Here is a 22385-nt window from a genome sequence, read left to right as displayed (position 1 = left end):
AAGCTAATATCAGCATTAACAATTGCTGCTCCATCCAAAGATGGTCCACTTATCATGTCCCCAGTTAAGGGAGATTTTAGAAGAGTTTGGGGCTAGACTATAGCAAATGTAGAACATTGCTTCCTTCAACTCCCAGTTCAGAGTCTTCCCAGATCCCATGGTCTGAATTCATCACTAGTTCCTTAGGGATTGACTTTTACATCTCTATGTCCATCTATCTCCCACACTTGACTGTAGACTCCAAGACTGTGCATTACTCATTTTTCATCTCTCACAAAGTTCTTGAGCAGAGTCAGGACTCTTTGCTATTGACTTGAATGTGTGATTAATTCTTGGGAAACCCTCATGGTCAGTGGGCAGGGGACAGGAAACTTAACAGAAAGAGAAAGGAAAGTGAGTTGAAAAATAAGAGACCAGAACACACTTAGCACCCAGATCTTGGTTTCTAATACCATTCTCTCATAAAAGGAACTGGGACTCCTTGGAGAAATGGCTCATTCTAAGATTGGGGCAGGAATATACAAGATGAGCCTCGGGCATCTTACAATGCCAGAAAGTAAGGAAATGTTAAAAAAAAAATACTTTCAACCCAAAGTATGAAATCAATAACTATGAGTCCATACTGATATAAATAAATAACCGAATAAATGAATAAATAGGAGAGAAGCGACAAATATCCCAATCAGAAGAATTCTGTATACTTCATGTAGGCGCTCCACCCTCAGGGAGGTAGAACATAGCTCTCCCCTTCTTAGGTGTGGGCTGTATGTACTGACTTCCTCCCAAACAGTACTGTATGAAAAGGAGAAAAATAAAAGAGTAACTTTACAGCGGAGAAAACCTAACACACACGACCTCAGCCAGGAGGTCAAGGTCAAAAACAGCAGTGACACGTCCTGGTGATAGTACACACCCTGGATGTGAAGTAATGAAAACAACACTTTGCTTCTGGGGTCTTCTTCCCCAAAACCCATAGCTCCAGTCTAATCACTGGAAAATACCAGACAGATCCCAATGGAGGGACATCCTACAATGAACCTCACCAGTCCTCCTCAAAACTGTCAGGATCATCAAAAACAAGGCAAGTCTGAGAAACTGTCACAACTGAGAGGAGCCTAAGGAGACATGACAACTAAATGTAATGTGGGATCCTGGAACAGAAGAAGACATTAAGCGGGCTGGCCTGGTGGCGTAGGGGTTAAGTTCGCGCACTCGCCTCCAGCGGCCCGGGGTTCACAGGTTCGGATCCCGGTCGCGGACTGATGCACCACTTATCAAGCCATGCTGTGGTGGTGTCCCATATAAAGTAGAGGAAGATGGACATGGATGTTAGCCCAGGGCCAATCTTCCTCAGCAAAAAAGAGGAGGATTGGCAACAGATGTTAGCTCATGGCTAACACACACACAAAAAAAATTTAGGTAAAAACTAAGGAAATCTGAACAAAATATGGACTTCAGTTAATAATGTATTGGTTCTTTAATTATAACAAATGTATCATGTTGACGTAAGATGTTAAAATAGGGGAAACTGGGTGTGAGTTATATGGGAAGTCTCTGTACTATCTTTGCAATGTCTCTGTAAATCTAAAACTCTTCTAAAAAAGCTTTATCCAAAATAAAAAATCAGCATATTCCAGGAAAAACTTAAACAGAACTATAAACAGAGGAAAAAAATAAGAGACTGAGAAGACTTTAGAATCACAGAAGTTAAGAAGTCCCCAACCTGTCAGACCCCGTGAAGAGTCACTTAAAATCAGAACCAAAACGTCTAGACCAGCCAGGGGGCACTGCCAGGGGCCCTGGAGAGGGCAGGGTTAGGAGTTGGAGAATATGGAAGTCAGAGAGCGAGGGCAGACAGTACAAGGACCTGGAAGCAACAAATGGAGACAGATTATCAGAAAGTGTGGTCTTTAGGGATAGACAGACAGAAGGCATGAAGCACTAGGTCTCAGAAGCCTCAAACTAGATAGACACTTAGCAACACAAGTGAGTCTTTAAAACAGCTGAGGTGGGAAAGTAAAAACCAGGACGTGACTGCACAATAGCCTCTACATACATTTAAAAAGTGCATGTGCACAAGTAATACTCATTTTGCAAGAACACACACATATACCTGTTAAATTTATTAGAGTCTTTGTCTACGGGGAGATCAAAATGAGAATAAATGGGGAAAAATAAATGAATGAAATTGGAGAGGGTTCCTGCCCAGAACAGCAATGAAAATCTGCCGTGAACTGAGTATGAGTAACTGAAACCTCTACATCTGAGGGACGTGTGTGTGTGTGTGTGTGTGTGTGTGTGTGTGTGAAAGAGAGAGAGAGAGAGGGAAGGAAAAAGGAAAACAGGAGAGCCAGAAGTGGTAATGGAATTAGATTTTCTTCAGAACTGGAGGAAAGGCAGAAGAGAAGGGAATAATGGAAAGGGAGAGGATGGCGATGCCAGAGAAGGAAGGCAGGGGAGCACAGTATCTAAAGCCTTTCTGTGGGAGGGAGGGAGGGAAGGCCATATCAAAACAAACTGTCAACCAAGGAAGTTTGTTTTTGAAAGCGACAACCTTCCTTGTCAAGTAGGACATTCCTGTATAAGCTTTAAGGAACAGAAAAAAAGAAACATTGGGAGGGGAAAGGAGAAGCCATGGCAAAGAGAGACCAGCAGCTCAAAGGAAAATCGAAGGTTTGATCGTGGTGTTGTGAAAAAACCACTGATGGGGGTTTGGGCACCCGCACTCATTCTGCCATCAACCCGTTATGTGATCTTGTGAAAATGCCCTAACCTCTCTGAGCCTCAGTTTACTCATCTTTAAAACGAAGGGTTGAAAATAATGTCTAAGCTCCCTTCTCTGATTCCACCAGTTAATGCAATTTGTGAGTTAACGCAGGAAGGAAGACTGGTAGCACTACCTGATGGTGGCTGCTTTCGTGTTGTGCTCTTCATTTACTCTCCCGCTTCCATTGCTTATCATCCCAATGAAGTCCAGGGAATGTTCTCTCTCTGTGCCCCTTCAGCATGCATAGTCATTCACACAACTTAGCACCTGATTCTACATCTTTTATTGTGCCCTCATTTGTCATATATACGGCCTGTGAGGGCAGAGTCCATTCACATCTTGTGCTTCTTTTGTATTCCCACAGGACTGGGCCTAGGAAAGGTGTTCATTAAATACTTTGCCACATTCTAGGCCCAAAATATCCCCAATGGCTAAAGACTCTGAGGGTAGGCATCTCAGTAGAAAACAATGAGAATCAGATTTTTTATTCAAACTTTGATCTGAGGAGCAATCTGAACTTTTTTTTTCTCTTTTCCAGTTTATGATTCCTAGAAATCTGATCCAGTGACCTGACCTTATGGGAATTTTTTATTGACCCTAAACAAGCCACTTCCCTTCTCTGGGCATCAGTTTCCTCATCTGCAAAATAAGGAGGTTGAAGAACATAACCCCTAGGGTCCCTTCCAGCTTGAATACTCTCCACCCGCTGGAGTAAGCTGATTCTATTTAGGCCCCCAGGACCCTCTTAGCAGTGAAGTCCCAACTCACTGTCCCATTCACTGGGTAGAAAGTAACTGTCAGGACTGATTTCACAGCAGGAAGGGGAACGAGGAGAGCTGCCAGCCATGACTGTAATAGATACAGGATGAAGATGGTCCAGAAGGTTATAGAACTTCCCATAAGATCTCAGAGCAGGAAGAAGCTCACCTATCTTCTCACAGAAGAAGGGGTGATGAGATGAAGCCACATTCTGCCGCCTGTGAAATTTATGTAATTGATATGGAAAGAACATGCTTGGGAGCCAGAATACCTGGGTTCTTCCCCTGACCTCACTTCCTATTAATGCTATGATCTTAGGCAAGTGACTTAACTGCTTTGAGCCTTCACTTCTTACATGATAAGATGGAGTTTATTGTAACGTCTATGGCACAAGATTGTTGTGAGTATCAAATAGGATGGTGTGTGAAAGTTCCTTACAAAACTTCGCTATTTGAAGCATGGTGACCACAGCCTTATCTGAGAGCTTGTTAGACATGCAGAATCTTGGGCCTCACCCCAGATCACCTACAGTACTGAATCACAATCTCCCTTTTAGGAACTCAAACACTTAATAGCAAGAAAACAAATAACCCAATTTAAAAATGAGCAAGGACCTGAATAGACATTTCTCAAAAGAAGACATACAAATGGCCAACAGATAGATGAAAAGATGCTCAACATCACTAATCAGCAGGGAAATGCAAATTGAAACCACAATGAGATATCACCTCACACCTGTTAGAATGACTATTATCAAAAAAACAAAAGATAAGTGTTGACAAGGATGTGGAGAAAATGGAACCCTTGTGCACTGTTGGTGGGAATGTAAATTGGCACAGGCATTATGAAAAACAGTATGGAGGTTCCTCAAAAAATTAAAAATAGAACTACCATAGGATTCAGCAATCTTGCTTCTAGGTACATATCCAAAGGAAATGAAATCAGTATGTTGAAGAGATATCTGCACTCCCATTTTCACTGCAGCATTATTCACAAAGCCAAAATATGGAAACAACCCAAGTGTCCCTCAACAAATGAATGGATAAAAAAAATGGGGTATATATATAATGGAATATTATTCAGCCATGAGAAAGAAGGAAATCCTGTCATTTGTGACAACATGGATGAACCTGGAAGGCATTAGGCATTATGTTAAGTGAAATAAGCCAGATGGAGAAAGACAAATACTATATGATCTCATTTATATGTGGAATCTAAAAAAAGAAAAAAGTCAAACTCACAGCAGCAGAGAGTAAAATGGTAGTTACCAGGGGCTGGGAGCCTGGGGGAAAAGGGGAGATGTTTGTCAAAGGGTTCAAAGTTGCGCTTTTGTAGGATGACTAAGTCTAGAGATCAAATGTACAGCATGATGACTATACTTAATAATACGGTCTTGAGCACTGGAAATATGCTAAGAGAGTAGACTTCAGGTGCTGTCATCACATAAAAAAATGGTAACTATGTGAGGAAATGATATGTTAATTCCTTTGACTATGGTAATCATTTTGCTACATATATGTGTATCAAATCACCATGTTGTATACCTTAAATATATACAATTTTTATTTTTAAAAATATATAAATAAAAGAGGAAAAATTAAATTAAATTTAAATTAGAAATGTATTAAAAGATCCCCAGGTGATTGGTAGGATTGGTAGGGATAGTAAGTTTTAGGAGAATTGTTATAAAATATTCCACAGATGTTAGTCTTAATTTTCACTAAAATAATTAAGGTAATGATACTAATTTACACACACATACACACACACACACACACACACACACGCACATATATCTTTCCTTACAACTACATTTCCTCTTCTCCCTCCATCAGACCCCACCACCACCACCACCATTTCTTACAAGCTCACAGTGCCACCTTCTGGAAAGACCAAGGCAGGAAGACTAAGCCACTCAGGAAAACAAAGCAGATGACAGATGCGATGTTCAAAGCAGGGGAGCACTCACAGGCCTAGAGGACCCTGAGGAGAAGTGACTTTGCCGGAAGATGATACCCTGTGCTGTGCAACATTGTAATCACTAGCCACATAGGGCTATTCAGCACTTGAAACGTGGATAGTCTGAATTGAGATGTGCTGTAAGTATAAAATGGATCTCAAAGATGTAGTACAAAAAGAATGTAAAATATCATATTATTAGTTTTTATATTGATCATATGTTGAGGTAATATTTTATATATATTGGGTTAAATAAAATATATTATTAAAATTAATTTCACCTGTTTCTTTTTACCTTTATAATGTAGCTATTAGAAAATTTTAAATTACATATGTGATTCACATTATATTTCTATTGAACAGCTTTGATATCAGCTATGTTTGTTCAGAATATAGATTCCCATGGATCTTAATTTCTTCCTTCCCCCTCAAATATGTCTCCACTAGGAGCCTTTACTTCTGCACCTCAGTAATTCTCCTTCCAGCCTCAGCTCCACAAACAGCATCCAGCAATCCTTCAGGCTTGCAGCACATTCTTGTAGGAATCACCAGCCCCAGAAGAGAGTCTGGTACATAGTAAGTGCACAATAAATATCTGTGGAATGAATGAATGAGCGAGTGAAGTGCCCTCAAGTAGAGGGACACATTGTCCTGGATGAGTGGATCTCTTTTTAGAAGCAAACAAGTCGTAAGTCATTCAGAGGGAAATCTGGTGAATTACATGGGACAAATCAAATCAGATAAACCATTTATTATTTTCAAAACCAAAGCCTGATTACAAAGTCATGTAACAAGTTTTCTTAAGGCTCTCCCAACCCAGTACTATTCAAACTTGGAGTCAGAGGTCTCATTTGCAAGTTGTAAGTTGTGCTTACAAGCTGAGTGGCCTTGAAAGTTCCAGAGCTTCAGTTCCCTGTCCCACGCAGCCAGACCTCATCCACTAGCACTCACTTCTGTTAGCGCTTTATGAATTTCCAAGCACTTCCTTACCTGTTTGATTTTCACAACTGCTATGAAGAAAGCCAAGTAGTGAATGAAAGACCTGAAACCATAAAACTCCTAGAGGAAAACATAGGCAGTACACTCTTTGACATCAGTCTTAGCAGTATCTTCTTGAATATGTCTCCTCAGGCAAGGGAAACAAAAGAAAAAATAAACACATGGAATTACATCAAACTAAAAAGCTTCTGCATGGGAAAAAAAATCAAGGAAATGAAAAGACAACTTACCATTTGGGAGAGGATATTTGCAAGTCATATATCGGATAAGCAGTTAATATCCAAAATATATAAAGAACTCATACAACTCAACAACAATAAAAAAAAAAACCAACCCCATCAAAAAACGGGCGGAGGATCTGAACAGACATTTTTCCCAAGAAGATATACAGATGGCCGACAGGCACATGAAAAGATGTTTGACATCACTAATTATTAGGGAAATGCAAATCAAAACTACAATGAGATATCACCTCATGCCCCTCAGAATGGTTATTATTGAAGACAAGAAATAACAAGTGTTGGAGAAGATGTGGAGAAAAGGGAATCTTCGTACACTGCTGGTGGGAATGCAAACTGGTGCAGGCATTATGGAAAATAGTATGGAGATTTCTCAAAAAATTAAAAATAGAACTACCATATAATCCAGCTATTCCACTTCTGGGTATTTAGCCAAAGAACACAAAAACACTAATTTGAAAAGATGTATGCACCCTTATGTTCACTGAAGCATTATTCACAATAGCCAAGACTTGGAAGCAACCTAAGTGCCCATCAATGGATGAATAGATAAAGAAGATGTGATATACATATACAATGGAATACTACTCAGCTATAAAAAAAGATAAAATCTTGCCATTTGTGACAACATGGATAGACCTTAAGGGTATTATGCTAAATGAAATAGCTCAGACAGAGAAAAACAGTGTATGATTTCACTTATATGTGGAAGATAAACGGACATATAGATATGATATGGAGACCAGATTGGCACTTACCAGAGGAGAAGGGAGTGGGGGGAAAGCAAAAGGGGTAAAAGAGCACATATATATGGTGACAGATGGCAACTAGACTTTTGATGGTGAACACGATGTAGTCCATACAGAAGTCAAAATATAGTGATGTAAACCTGAAATTTATATGATGTTATAAACCAATGTTACCTCAATTAAAAAAAGAAAGCCAAGTAGTATAATTTATTATCACTGTTTTATAAATGATAAGTCAACTGATTATCCAATTTCCAAAGGTAATTAACAAGGCCAAGACTACACCCTTTCTCTCCACCACCTGCTGCGTGCTTTATCCACTGCATTACGTGGTTAATTTCAAGGGTTCATTGGCTGTTTTACAGTTTTCAGGTATTTCATATATGCATATTCTTTAAGAGCATTTGACTGGTTTTATGAATTTGTTAAAACTTTCCATCTTTCTGGCCTCAGTCTTCTCATCTGTAAATTGGGAGGATAGAAATAAATGATCTCTTAGGTTCTTTCTGATGCTAAAATCCTATGGATCTCTGAAACTTGACTGAAGGTGCACCAAAGGCAGAAGCCTTATGTTTAATTCCCTTCACACCTCGCCTGCAGGATTTTGCACACGCAGAGTTCTTAAACAAGGTTGACTGGCTTTGCCTTGCATAAGAAGGGAGCTGGAATGTCCCTTGCTCTCACTGAGCCCAGTTCTACACACACACACACACACACACACACATGCGGACACACATACACACACACACACACACACACCACCAGCTGCTCTAGGAAGGAAAAGGAGTATGGCGAGAGGAAAAAGAGGGTGGCACTATTTAAGTTGTCTAGACCAAAGCCGCCCAGAGGATCCATATCTCAGATTTCATCCTCATGAAATATTCAGTGAGTGCTTCCTGGGGCTCCCATGAGTGTCGGAGGCTGTCCTTCCTGGCATTCTCTTTGCACACAGATCCCTGGGCCCAGACCTCTCTGTGCCTCTCTCATCCTGATCTCATCCTCCCCTTGTGCTGCTGTCACTGTGTCTTTGCCTTTGTCTCCTCTCTCTCCCCATCTGCGTCCCCAAAGGTCTTTCTCGGTGTCTGCCCCCCACCCCCACCTGCATGTCTGCCTCTCTCCCTGCCACTGTCGCCCCTGCCCAGAAGGTGAGGATTCTCCCCTTTGGGGGCCTCCCCAGGACATGAGCCTGGGTAGCTCTCCTCTGCTTTGCCCTCCAGAGCGCCACGTGCCTGAGCATGGAGAATCTTCAGGACTGTGGAGATGAGACGCCCTGTGGAGAAGAAGAGCCGGACCAACCAGGGTGCCCAGAGGGTAGGGGATGGGGCTGAATGTGCACCAAAAGAGTTGAGGGTAAAGTTGAGGAGTGGGGAAAGAAAAACAGCTCTGAGGGGAGGAGCTGGCTTCATCAGACACCTGGGCTGGGCTGGGGGCCAGAAGCCCCTAAGTGGGAAAGAGAGTAGTCAGGGGTCCACCTAGGGCCCCTAGGGGAATCAGCTGGGACCCACAGCCCCTGGAAGTAAGTCTTTGCCCTAATTAATGTGCACCCATCACCCCACAGGCAGGCTCTGCCCTGGCTCACCAGCTGCTCCCTGTCCCCCTGGAACTTTCCTCTGGGGAGCTGGTCCCCACAACACCCCCTTCTGTCACCCCTGCCCTCAGGGATTCTTCAACACCTGGCCTGGCCAGGATGCCTGTTTCCCATGTGGCTCAGAGGCCACCCAACCAGAAGAGGGCAAGGACACGTGCGTCTGCCCAGGGCCTGGGCGAGTGTTCCAGGTATGTCCTCTGGCAGTGGGACCCAAGGACAGGCTGCGTTTCCAGGGCTGTTTTGGTCTCAAGTCAAGTTCAGCTCAAGTGTAACCTGACCAGGGTTAGCTCAGGTTTCCAAGCGACTTGGGGATAGGGTTGCCAGATAAAATACAGGGTGCCCAGTTGAACTTGAATTTCAGATAAATTATGGATAATTGTTTGGTATAAGTATGTCTCAAATATTAAATGGGACATACCTATACTAAAAAAGAATTCATTGTTTATTTGAAATTCAAACGTAACTGGGCACTCTGCATTTTTATTTGCTAACTCTGGCAACTCTACCAGGAGGACAGGGCCGGCTGTTGTTCTCCACCATGACCTCTCTGAAAACACACCCTGGCCCAAGCCCTGCCAACTTGAACTTTCCATTTAAGCCAAAAAATATGCATGTGAATTCTTCCTTTCCTGAAATTCCCAGGTCTGTTTGACGGAAATGGTAGCACCAGCTGGACCCTAACCAGCACGTGGCTGTAACCTTCCCTCTGATCTGACTCCTCTCCAGCTCTGTTGATCCCTCACTTCCTCTCCCCTGCCCTTATCTTCTGGTCCATCTCAGGCAGGGTCACAACAGAAGCGTTGTGTGTGGTTCACCACAACCAAGTACTAACCAGCCAAGCGGAAACTGCATTCCCTCCCTCCCCAACCCCCAGTCCAGTGATGGGCAGTGCCCCTGCCTCCCAGGCTACCAAGATATTGGAGAGCCAAGGGGCTGTGTCCAGCGAGAACACAAGAACTGCAAGGATGGGGCCACCTGGAACCAGGAGTGGCTATGTCTGACCAAGGATCAGTGGAGTGACCACTGTGCCCACGAGGTAGGAGGCTGCCATATATTGTACCTCTTGCACTCCTGGCCTTCTGTCCAACGATTCACATGCCTAACCTGCTAACTGCTGGATTCATTCCACTAATCTCTCTCTAAAAATATGGAGACTTGTGCCCTATACTCTGAAGCTGGGGAGAATTGGGGAAAACCTCCCCCGGGAAGGTGTCCCCAAGAAGCTTGAGTCTTTGTGCAGGTGTGTGTTACGCCGGGAGATGCCCATGCCTATGACCCAGGCCTGGGGCTCTGTCTGTGCTGGGAACAACATTCAAGTGGAATGTGTGGCCCCCTGTGCCCAGAGACACAGAGACACGCCCTGCAGCTCAGCTGCTCTGAGAGCATCCCACAGATTTCCGTCACTGAAGGCACGGGGAGCAAGGTACAGTGCCCTGAGGTTCAACCCTATGCTGAGCTGGGGCAACTGCAGAGAGTGCAGATCCAGCACCTGCGGCCTCTGCCTCCTGACAGCGTGTGTCACACGCTTGTGCATGGGGCCCAGGGCCCCGCTCACTGACCCACAGCGCTGGCACAACCTCTGGTACCAGAGAAAAGGACTCATTCTTGATTTAATTTCATCCTGTAAAACTCCTTGAAGTCATTGTGTTCATTAAAGAGGGAGAAACTGTCATGGAAATCTTCCCGTGTGAGCAAGGGACAGTACCCAGAGTTACGACTCCAGCTTGCCCCTGCTCGCACAGAGCTCTTAGACCCATTCCCACCCCCACCTCCCCTCCAACCCTGTCAGGACACTCAGACAGGGCTCAAGGAAGGCCCTGTGCTCTCCTCATCTCCCTGCCGGACCAGTGTGCTACTCACAGTGTCTTAAGGGAAGACCTGACACTGGGTCTCCCCTTCCCAGGAATTTTACCTTCTGGACAGGCCTTCCTCACCACATGCTGTGGGCCATCCCTGCCCACCTGGACCAAGGGCAGAAGCCTGTCCCTCTGTATGTGGTCAGGATGGACGGTAAGAGAGCTGGACAGAGGGAGGCCCCAGGGAGGCCTGCAGCTCAGGACCACACATGGGCAAGGCTTGCCCTTACCTGGCATAAGTGTTGCCCTTGCAAGCAGAAGCTGGGGGGTGATGGGCAACATCTCCCCTAGGGAGGGCTCCCCAAGAAGTGCATGTGAATTCTGACCCCTCAGTTTTTTAGAAAGTTGAATCCTGCCGTGTGCAAGTCAGGGATGGACAGCTTCTGTTGTATCTATGCACTAGGAAAAACTCTCTCCCCAGGTCTGCAGGTTCAGGGAGATTCTGTCTTGTTCTAGGGACGGGCTTCCTGGGCCTGACCAGACCAGGTCATGAACTTCTGCACTCCCTCAGCCTGCCCCTCAGGGATCCCGGGCTCCCAGGCCAGGATGCAGGTGAGCATCACTGCTGACACCTGTTGCCTCTCTTCTACCTCCTCCACTCTTCCCAGATCCCAGCACGAATCCATCTGAAGAGTGGCTGCTCTTTCTCATGTTCTGAATCTTCCCAGAAAAGTCAAGGGAAGGACATCTGAGCTCTCCTTGGTTGCTGAGCCTCAACTCCACATGCCTTGGAGATCCGTTGCCCCCAGAACCGGGCATCCAAAACCCCACAGTCTGCCTCCAGACCAATCATACACTGGCCTTTCTGGTGACCTGTGAGCATTCCCCTGAGTACGACCTGTGAGTGTCCAGAGAACAACACCCTGCCACCACCAAGGCCCTGGAGAGGAAATGCTCCTGTGCCTGCAGCCACCTCCAAGAGACAACACACTCCCTCTTTTTCTATCCCCAGAGGCCACTTCTATAACACACTGGAGGAATTTGACTGGGGGCGCTTCCGGGCCCTGGCTGAGGAGTCCCAGCGCCAAGATCAAAGCCCCTACCTCTTTCTGCAGCAGTTCCAGCAGCCTGGGGTCTTTGTCTTTCGTCTGAGCAGCAATCGGCATCAGAAGATGGTTTGTCTATGATGGTTTGCCTCATTTAATACATTATCCCACCATTTCCCCTCACTTTAAAAAATATTGCCTCCTAACCACCCCAGACAGATCTCCAAGGAAGGAGATGCCCTGGATGCTTCTATCAAGGTTTCAGTATCAATCCTAGCAGATAATTCTGGGGACGCCAAAGGTTCACTCCATAGCAGCCCAACACATGATGTGTAAGGAGGGGAGGACTGTGAGGATGACAATACAGTGCGTATCTAAGGACATCGGAATGTCTGGCCATCTCTCAGGGCCCTCCACTTCATAGCCCCTCCCCTTCTTTCGTCCTGAAGGCACATATCCTAAGCCATCTACACAGGCTTTTACACATGTGATCTGCACATAATGCCACCACTGATCCAAGTGCACTGTCTTGGTCACACACAGGGTCTAGTATCTTGATCCATCAGCACAACTTCTAAGAGGTTGTGCTGACCCAGCCCTGGAACATACAGACAGCTCCTCAGACACTTATCTGATGTGAATTCATTTCCCAGGGAAAACCCAGATTCTGGTTCCCCCAGGTATGCGCAAAGATCTGGACCATTCGGTTAGTGTAGACAGGCCTGGGTCCCCACTCTGTCCCCTGGCCAGTCTCTGGCAGACAGTGAGACAAAGGCTGAACAAACTTCTCTCCACCCAGCACATCCGCACCCTCCCACCAGGGGGCCAGTGCTTTGCGGAAGGGCCCTTTGTCTCCACAACTCCCAGGTATCTGATCCAAACGGGCATCGCCAAGATTCCCAGGCCCCCGAACAGGTCTGACTGGCCAGGAGTCCTCTGGGAGACTGTCCTGCTCCTGGGGCTCTGCCTGCTTCTGTTGGTGAGTAAAGCTGGACAAGTGACATCTTGACCGCTGTGGGTGTCCCAGTCCCCATTTGTAGTAGGCATTATAATAGTTGCTAAGATGCAAAAGGGACAAAGGTGCAGCCTCAGGCCTCCCGTGGTCAACGTTTAGAAGGAAGAATGTAGACAAGGAAACAAATAAATGTCAGCCAGTGTTAACGGAGTATGTCCACATAAAATGTGTCCAGGGTGCCCTGGCTGCACAAAGGACAGATTGACTGTTCTCCCTAGGGGGGTCAGGACAGACTTTTACAAAGTCTGTGATCCCTAAAAGAGGTTTGAGATATGAGATGTATAAGAATGTGGTTCCTGTGCTAACAAAGGGGTTGGCGAGCTGGGGTGAGGGGAGGGTAACGCATTTGGGAAGAGTGGTGAGGATGAGAAAGGGAGTATTATGGGCAAAGGCACAGAGGTGTGAAATGACATTCACCTGCTCAGGGAACCAAATGTGGTCCTCTGTGACTGCAGTTTAGGGCGCAAGGACAGGAATGAGCTTGGAACTGAGAGAAAGGCCAAATTGTGGGTTATCTCATGGGCCCTGCTAAAAACCTTGGACTTTATACTCTAGGCAGTGGCAATTCATTAGGAATTTTGAGCAGGGGAGAAACCCTGGTAAGACTTTTACTTTTACTCTAGCAATAGGGTAGAAGACAGAGATGGATTAGAGAGGAGAAAGCTACAAAGAGATAAGCTGTTAGAATGGTCCAAACGAGAGAAGATGAGGTGCTCCCTAACCATGGCTAAGCAGAGATCTTCCTTCTCTCAGAGTCTTCAAACAGGATGCTTCTCACTCGGTTTCTCCTTTCGTTCACACCACTGCATTGTGTACCTTGTAGATTCAGTGTCACAGCCTGAGCTGGGCCCGGAAGGCTGCTCCTCACCCCACCTTTCAGAAGCATCAGCAAGGATACCACCTGGATGCCTACACTTTCCCAAGAACTGGGATAACCTCAGTGAGGAGAGGCCGATCACACCAAGACTCTGAAACCCCCAGAGTTGAGGGAGGTCACGGTGAGTGACAGACTTGGGCTAGAATCCCAGAGGGGCCCCCAAATCCACCTGGCCAGCTCCTGCTTCCTTTGTTCATCTTCCTAGATTACTCATTGTTCCATTCCTCTCCATTCATTCATTCGTTTGCTCAGTAAATATTTACTGAGTGGCCACTGTATGCCAGACACTGCCAGGTTCTAGGAGCACACAGTGTAGAGAGGGGTAGAGACATCGAAATACAAACTTTCCAAAAGAAAGGCACAATAACCATGTACAAAGCTAGGAAATGACGAGTACTACCTAGAGGAGCGAACTGCAGAAGGCATTATGTGTCCTGCGGAGGTGTTTCACCTTCTACTCAAAGTATGGTCCTCAGAGAACAGCGCTGGAGTTTGTTTGTTCTTCTCAAACTTCAACGTGATTATGAATTACCTGGGGATCTGCTGCTGCAACGGGTCTGGGATGGGGCTTGGAATTCTGCGTTTCTACTACGTTGCTCAGCAAAGTTAATGCTGCTCATCCAAAGACCACACATTTAGCAGCAAGACTGCGCCTAGATGGTTGAAGATCTGTAGGAAGAAGGTACATTGAAGATCAGTAGGGAAGCTCATATTTGCATTTCAGGAGGATAATCCTGCTTCCATTCCTCTGTAGGTGGGAGCTGGGAGGCCGAGGCGCAGGTAGACCTGGAGTGGTTTGACACAGAAACCTTCTTTGGGATCCTACATAGGCAGTCTCTGTCAGTGATGACCAAAATCAACCAGACCAAGGAGGAGGTAAGCAGAGAAGCTGCAGAAGCAAGTGGAGCCAGAGAGAGGTTTGTCTCTGGGAGAGCTGGTTATGGGCCACAGACCATGAAGAAATCCTCAGTCTACCCATAATCAATCAGAAAAAAAGGGAGAGCATATGAGGAGGGGAGAGAAAAGATTAAATTCTGGACTGATATTATGAGACGTAGGGCCTCAGATCAACGGTAGGGAATCCACGAAGGCCACCTCTGGAGTCTCTTAGATCCCCATTCCCGGTCCTTAGCCCAACTGGGTGAGAAATTCAGGCCAGTAGGTGACAAGTCTTATGAGCAAAAAGAACACACTAGAAGTCCAAGTATCAAAACTTTGCCAGGCGTTCCCCAGGCAGAATGCGTGAGCTAGGACTTGCCGGGATCTGCCTGGGCTGGTCTTCACCCATTCCTTCCAACCGTTCAGGCCTTTTGTCCTCTGGCGTTCTTCCAAAAACTGGCAGCAGGGGGCGCTGCAGTCACAGCAGCGAAAGAGGCTGAGTGGCTCACAGAACTAAGCTCACAGGCAAACACGCTCCCTCACAGCTCAAACTCCTCTGCCTCAAACTTGTGAGCGAAGCCCGTTCTCCCCGGCAGCTGTGGGGTGCTGAGCGTCGCATCCCAGCCTCCGCTGACCAGTTTCGAGGGAGCCCCCAGAGGGAGCAGCAACAGGTTGGACTGTGTTCACACCTTCCCATCTGGTCCCTTGTGCCCAAAGGCAACTCTCCCCCCTCACTGCGGCCCGGGCTCCCCTGTTAGCGCCTCTCCCACCTGTTCCATCTCCCAGGCTCCAGAGTTTTTAGCCCCACCCCCACCCCTGAGGATTTCTCACCCCCTTTGCCGCTGCTGCCGCGCCCACCCAGAATGCTCTGGAGTTCCCCGGGAAAGCTGGTGTCCAGTGCCCGAGGCTGCTGTCCCTGGAGGCTGTAGCCCCTGCAGGTGAGCAGGCAGAGTTGTCTCTGACCCCAGGCTGCTGAGGCCGCTGCCAGGGCTGCAGAGGAGGCGGCCAGGCAGAGGGGGCACCTGGCAGGCGAGTACACAGCAAGCCTTAGTCACCAACTGAAGCTCCTTTGCCAAGACCTCCGTGCCAGGCAGGAGCAGTGGGGCTCCTTCTGCTCAGCGCTGATGGTGGCTCAGTGGCTGCTGAAGGCACAGACAGGCCCCCGGCCCGCGAAGTCCTCCCAGGCTGGGGAGAACCCAGAAGGGTGTGTACCTGGTGAATCTGAGAGAAGCTTGGTGACATCTGCGCTAGGGGAGGAGCAAATGTGGCTTTGTGGGGTCCCGGAACTGGCCACACCAAAGTGTCCTTTTCCCACTCCTAATTGCCCCTCCCCCATGCCCCTTACAGGAAAGTCCCCCAGCTGGACGCTGCCCTGGGCCGCCTGTCCCAGGCTGTGCTGCAGGAGGGCCACCGCCTGAAGGCGTCCTGGGGACCGGCACTGAGGCGGAACTGCTGCGGCCAGGTGAGCAAGCCTCAGCCAGGGCCCCCAGGAAACCTGGCCCTGCATTCAGGGCAACAGGCCCTGCAGAAACTCGAGTCCCACCCTTAAGAAACCCTGCAGGGGAGGAAGGGAGGAGGAGGCATAAACACAGTGGAAACCCCCGAGGCTGGGAGGGGCTTCCTGTGCAGCGCCCTGGGCAAACGTCTGTGTTACAGAAGAAGGAGCCTCCGAAATGGGAAGAGCAGAGGAGGAAACAAACAACACCATCACAATAATATCTTTACATATAAGGTAGCACTTCCTGAGAGCAAAAGCCTGACAGATGAATGCACAGGGCCAGGTTTGGAAAATACTGGACTTGTCTGGCAGGAAGAGTGGGAGAAGGATCCCCTCAGGGACCTCGTAGGCATGCTGAGTTCTAGGAGTCTCCCAACCCCATCTGGTCACCCCATAGGCTGTCACAACCATTTCCCAAGGCCCTCAAAATCACTGCTGGCCTGCAATATGATGATGTCACAGAGTCATATCCCAAATGTGGAGTCCCAACCTGGACTCAGCAAAAGATAAGGTCCCTTTCCTTGGGACGCATGTGCACCTCGGTGCTGGGGTGAGGTTGGGGTGGGGTTCTCCCAACTCCTTCCAGTCACCAGCAAAGGGAGCCCGTAGTTACCCTGCTGGCCTCAGACCCAGGGCTGAGGAGGCCTTTGCTTTTCAGCAGCCTCAGCAGGCCCTCAAGGGGGTGCCGATGACATCACTGTGAACCCCGTCACCAAGTTGATGGTCCCTGGCCCCAACTGCATGATGCTTCCAGCCAGTGGTCACACAGGGTCCGTCCCCACTGGCTACTTCATCCACCCTGACACTGGGCGGGTGCTGCCGGAGGCTGGAAATCTGGGTTATGATCTGCACGAAGCTACCCTGGTGCCCACCACGGACTCCAGTTCCGGTGAGACCCTGACTACTAAGTAGCCCCAACCCAGCCGAGGGCTCACTGGGGCCCTCTTGAATAAACTCCCAGGGGGCACAGCACAGGAAGCAGGGCTCTCTTCTTGGACAGTGGGGCTTGATGCCCAGCAGACCAGTAACTGCCTTCTCCTCCTTCCTCAAAAACATTGTTGCTGCAGAGGGCGCCATGTTGAAGAGAGCTGCTAGATGAAAGAAAGCTGTGCCCGAGGCTGCTCTCTGCCCCTGCTCTGCAGGGCTAGGGAGGGAGGCTGGCACATCAAGGGTAACAAGGCCTCCTTGTCTCCCTGTCCAGGTGGCGTCCGAACATCAGAAGCTGCCATCCTCCCCTACGTGCCCTACCCAACCTGTCCTGCCACAGGCTCCCCTCCAGCCACCCGCCTGCCTGTCCTGCAGCCAAGAAGGACATCACAGCTGGGGGCTCTCATGACAGACCCCATAACTGGCATCGAGGTGCCTGTGCTGGCTGTGACTCTGCACCCCCAAACAAGGCAGTGGCTCACTCTTGGGGGGGCATACTGCAATCCCCTCACCAAGACCTTGGTCCCTCTAGAGTTGGGGGGCCCCATGGAGGACCCAGTCACAGGAGGAATCTCGCCAATCCTGGGAGTCGGATTGGATGAAAAAACAGGTCTCCTGGAAGCCCTCAGTGCTCTCCTCCCACCCTCTCCTCCCTGCCTGGCCTGGCTTCTCAATCCCCTCCTCTCAGCCCCCTAGACCCTCCGTGTTCTGGTCCATCCCAGCCCCGTCTTTCCACCCTTCATCCCCAGTCTGCCTCTTCCTCCCACCTTCCCTCTCCTTCCTGGCTTCCCTCACTCCTTCCCTCTCTCCAGCACAGTGCCCCCAGGGAGGAAAAAGAGAACTGAGCTGGTTCTGCAGTAAAAGTAATTGGGTGTTTTTCAACCAAGAAGCAGCGTTCCTCCTCCTGCCACCACCACGTGCTATCCCTCTGCCCTCTCCCTCACCCCTTAGTCACCCCCACCCCCACAACTTCTGATCCCCCACCCTTGTCACTCTCTCTGCCCTCAGGCCATAGTTCTCCCTCATGCCTCATCTGCCTGCATCTCTGGTCCTTCCGCTTCCCACCTCACCCTCTTGGGTTCCTGCTTCCAGGTCATGTGCTTGCCCTGGGAGGGCCGTGAGATGCCTCGGGGAACCTCATGCTACCTGGTGACAGCTTTGTGGAGCCGCTGAGCAGGAAGACAGTCCAGCTCCAGGGGACTTCCCTACAGGAGGGCCAGACATTGCCCCACATGGGAGGGCCACAGGCCCTGCTGGATGCCAATGTGCTGGTGGCCCAGAGGTGAGTGATTACAGTGCTCCAGAGGCACCAGGAGAGGCTGGGTCCAGGGTCCCTGGGCTTCTGGAGGCTGCCATCAAGGACATGAGACACACACTGGCCTTGAGTCTGCACCATGTCCTGCAACAGGCTCGGAGACTGGAGAGACAGCTGGAGGCCACGGAGGGCATCGAGGCCAGCTGCGGGAGGATAGGTACGCGGTGATCTGGCAAAAGCTCTCAGGCCCTGAAATCCCAGGCCCAGAATGACCTGGTGCTTTGGTGCTCCTCAGCCCATAAGCCCAGGGACAGGACTGCAGCCCCCTGGCCATGCACACGCGTGACCAAGGGAAGAGAGAAGGAATTCGATGATTTCATGCCCCAACTTCACAAATGCTTGGCTTTTAATCTCTGTCTTTCAATTTCTTGCCAATTCCACTGGGTCTTATACTTTATGTTTGTAAAGTGTATATTCTCTTGTTATTTCATAGGATCCCCAAATACCGTAACACATTGTGACACCCATTTGACCTTGGGGAATCTGAAGTTCAGAGAGTTAAGTGACTCGCCCTACCAGGGTCCTATAGCTAGTTAGCTGCACAGCCAGGCCTGAGGCCTGAGTCTCCTGAGTCCTCAACTCTCTTCTCACTTTTATTCCTGCAACAGCCTTCAACTTCCCGTTAATAAGCTCAGGAAAGGATCCCACCCAACTCCTCTACCTCCCCAACAGCACTAATACAGGAAGGGCAGGGAAAGGAAGTGAGAGTGGCATCTTCCTGGAGCTTATCTCGCTCACTCTTTCTAGAAGCTTCTGCCCATGGGGTGACAAAACAGAATGAGGATTTTGGGTCAGAACTAATTTGAGTTTGAAGACCTGCCCCACCGTTTATTAACTCTTTGACCTTGGGCAGGCTTCTAAAGCTTGCTCTGCCTCTGTTTTAGCATCTTTAAAATGAGGATAAAAATTGTACATGCTTCAGAGGTTTAGTTGTAGGACCAAATAAAATCTAATTTATGTAGAGTTCTTAGCTCAGACTCTGGCACATAGTAGGTGCTCAAGAATAATTGTTCCCTTCTTTTCCACCTTTTCAGTGTGGCCTGGAAAGTGTCCCCAGCTTCCTGAAGTCCTGATGCCGCTCAATTCTTCCCTTCTGAATTCAAAATACTGAGCAGGGCCCCAAAGGAAACAAATGCAGTCTTTGCAGGGAAGCCTCTCTGGTCAGGGCTGTAGCCCTGTGAGCCTGGAAAGACCCTCGGTGTGGCACTTAACCCTCAACTCCTCCTCTCTGTGCCCCCTCCGCCTTGTGTTAGGAATGATGTGCTGTCCTGGGACAGAGCTATGGGTCCCAGTCCTATATGGGATGGAGATCCCAGACCCTGAGGGCTCAGGGCTCACGGTGCCCATCCTGGGCATGGAGAGAGATGGGAATTCCGGTGATGCCACACCCCTGGCAGGGTCCATGGAAGATGCTGATGGCAAAGGTAGGAGGGAACTTGGGGCCTCTGAAAGCCCTCGGGGGGTCAGGAATGTGATTTAGCCCTTGGAGAGAAAATCCTGTAAAGCTCAAGAGGGGCACCCTCAGTCTACTCACTCATGAGCCAAGGGGTACGCTCATTCTGATGCTTCCACCAGGGCTGCTGAGACCCAAAATAAAGGTGCTCAGAGATTCCAGAACCCCAGTACCACAGATCATTTATCCCCCACTGAGAAAATTGGGTCCTTAAAAGACCAGCACTTCAGAAACTCACTACCCTCACCCTCAGGGTGTGTGGCCATCAGGAAGCCCTCTAATCCAGCTCAGGGCCGCTCAAATGGTAAGAGGGGTTTTGAGGGTTCCTTTGGCTCCCTTCCAGCCACGTTTCCTTCTTCCCATGACTACCCTTCCTTTTCTCCCCCATCTCTGTATACTAAAGCCGGTGGTGGGTTTGGCATCCCACAGGTCTTGTACCAATCTCAATTGGGGCTCACGCCTTAGACCCCTTGACGGGGGAACCTGGTCCTGTCATTGGTGCTCAAGTGGATCCCTCTGGCGGAGTGGTGGTGCCCGTTGTCCAGGTGCTGGAGGCCTGACCTCGGGGAGTGAGAGACCCTGACATGGTATGTAGGAGGAGTTCATTGCATTCATTTCTTCATTCACTCAGCAATTACATTTCGAGAACCTTCTATGTTCCAGGCACTGTGTTAAGTGTTGAGATGCAAAGACACCTAGACGGGGCTCCTATCCTCAGGGAACTGGCCATCCATGGGTTCCAACCATGATTGTGGTTCTCAAGGGTGTTGAGGGAAGGCAGAGGATGGCCATCTAAATCACATGGAGGAAAGTTCAAGGAAGGCTTCCCTGAAGAGGCAACACTTGGGCTGAAACCCAAAGAAGTCAGAGAAAGGCCTCAGGGGCCAGCAAGTGTAAAGGTGGCGGGTGTGAGAGCACGAATGTTCCAGGAACATGAGGGAGGCATAGGGGCAAAGGCAGCGGGTGAGGCCAGTGAGGAAGGCAGGAAACAAATCGTGAACAGCCTTGTGTGCTTGGCTGAAGCCAAGAAATGTGACTTCTCGTGAAAGCTATGGGGAGCCATTGAAGGATTCTAAGTAGACATGTGATATGATCAAGTATGAATATTTTTAAGATTTTTAAATTTGGAAAATATGCAACAATACAAAAATAAAACAAATTATTCATAGTCTTACTACATTTTTATAAAGTATGCAAGTAAAGACGCTCCCTCCTCCCCATTCCTCTCACTCCATCTGCCATCAACACCCACCCTAGTGCTCCCCTAGCCAGATGCTACTCACCCCTCCTCCAGTCTCTCCCACCAAATGCAGCCACTATTAACAGGTTGGCACACCTCCTCCCAGACATTTTTATGCTTATGTATGTATGTATATAATCAGTATTCTAGAAAGTTCCCTCTGGCAGCAGAGGGAGTGCAGAGAATAGATGGGAGCAGGGCCAGACTGGAGCAGAAAGCCCCGTCAGGAGGTTATTGCAGTAATTCAGCCATTGGCAGATGTCCACAAAAATGAAAATGATTTAGGGTCCTCCCATATATTCTCAGCCTAGTTACTGTTTCAGAAACAAAGATAGACATGTTATAAAGCCAAGAAATGTAAATTCTAGTGTCACAGATGAGTATGAAGGGGCAACATGATGGGATGAGAACAATTTCCCACTGCCATGTGCCCACCTCCCCTGGCCTCCCAAGACCAAAATGGGAGCAGGGGGACAGGTGACTCTGGAGAGTTCAGGTGTTAGAAGATGAGAGGGAGGGACTGGGAGCTTGAAGAAGGTTTTTCCATCTACAACCAAGTCAACTGCCTCACCAAGCTTAGTCGTGGATGCCCAGGGGCGGAAGAGGCCTAGGTCTCGAGAAGCTCTGGGGATCTTCAGTCAGACCGTGCGGGGCTGTGAGGAGAAAAAGCATATGAGCCCTAAACAAGCTGGATGTTGCAGCTGAGAGCCCCGGAGCAGTACTGGCGCCGCCAGGAACAGGAAGAGGTGCGGCTAACAGAACACCTGGAGGACCTGAGCCAGGAGCTCCTCTTCACTCCAGGCAAAGACTCTAGGCAGCAGGTGAGGCTCAGAGGCACCACCTCACGGTACCCCCTGACCCGTCTGACCAGACTGCACAGGTTTCTCTTGGAAGTGTGGAGCCCTTGTCTCCCCCCGACCACAGGAACAGAATCCATCCCAGGGCAGATAAAGTCCCAAGATTCCCCAGCTCCAGGCTCTAGATTTCAGCTACTCCTGAGTGTCTCAGCAAGGGAGGAGGGGACAACATGAGGTGGCCCAGTTCAGAGCTCCTGCCTTCACCTCCATGGCCCTTTCTTTTGTGCTTCCCATCTGGTGTAGCGGAGGGCTGCTGAGGAGGCCTATGTAGCCCTGGAGACCCGCTGCCTGCAAGAGACTGAGAGGAGAGCCAGAGCCCTGAACATGCAGAGCGGCCCAGTGCAAGGCCTGCTCTCTCAAGGTGGGAAAGCATCCCCTGGGCCCAGATCCCCAGAGCAGAAATCTCCTAGGAGTGGTGCCAT

The sequence above is a fragment of the Diceros bicornis genome, chromosome 7 (assembly GCF_020826845.1).
Source record: "Diceros bicornis minor isolate mBicDic1 chromosome 7, mDicBic1.mat.cur, whole genome shotgun sequence".
NCBI classification, from domain to species: Eukaryota; Metazoa; Chordata; class Mammalia; order Perissodactyla; family Rhinocerotidae; genus Diceros; species Diceros bicornis.
This window is presented reverse-complemented; position numbering follows the sequence as displayed.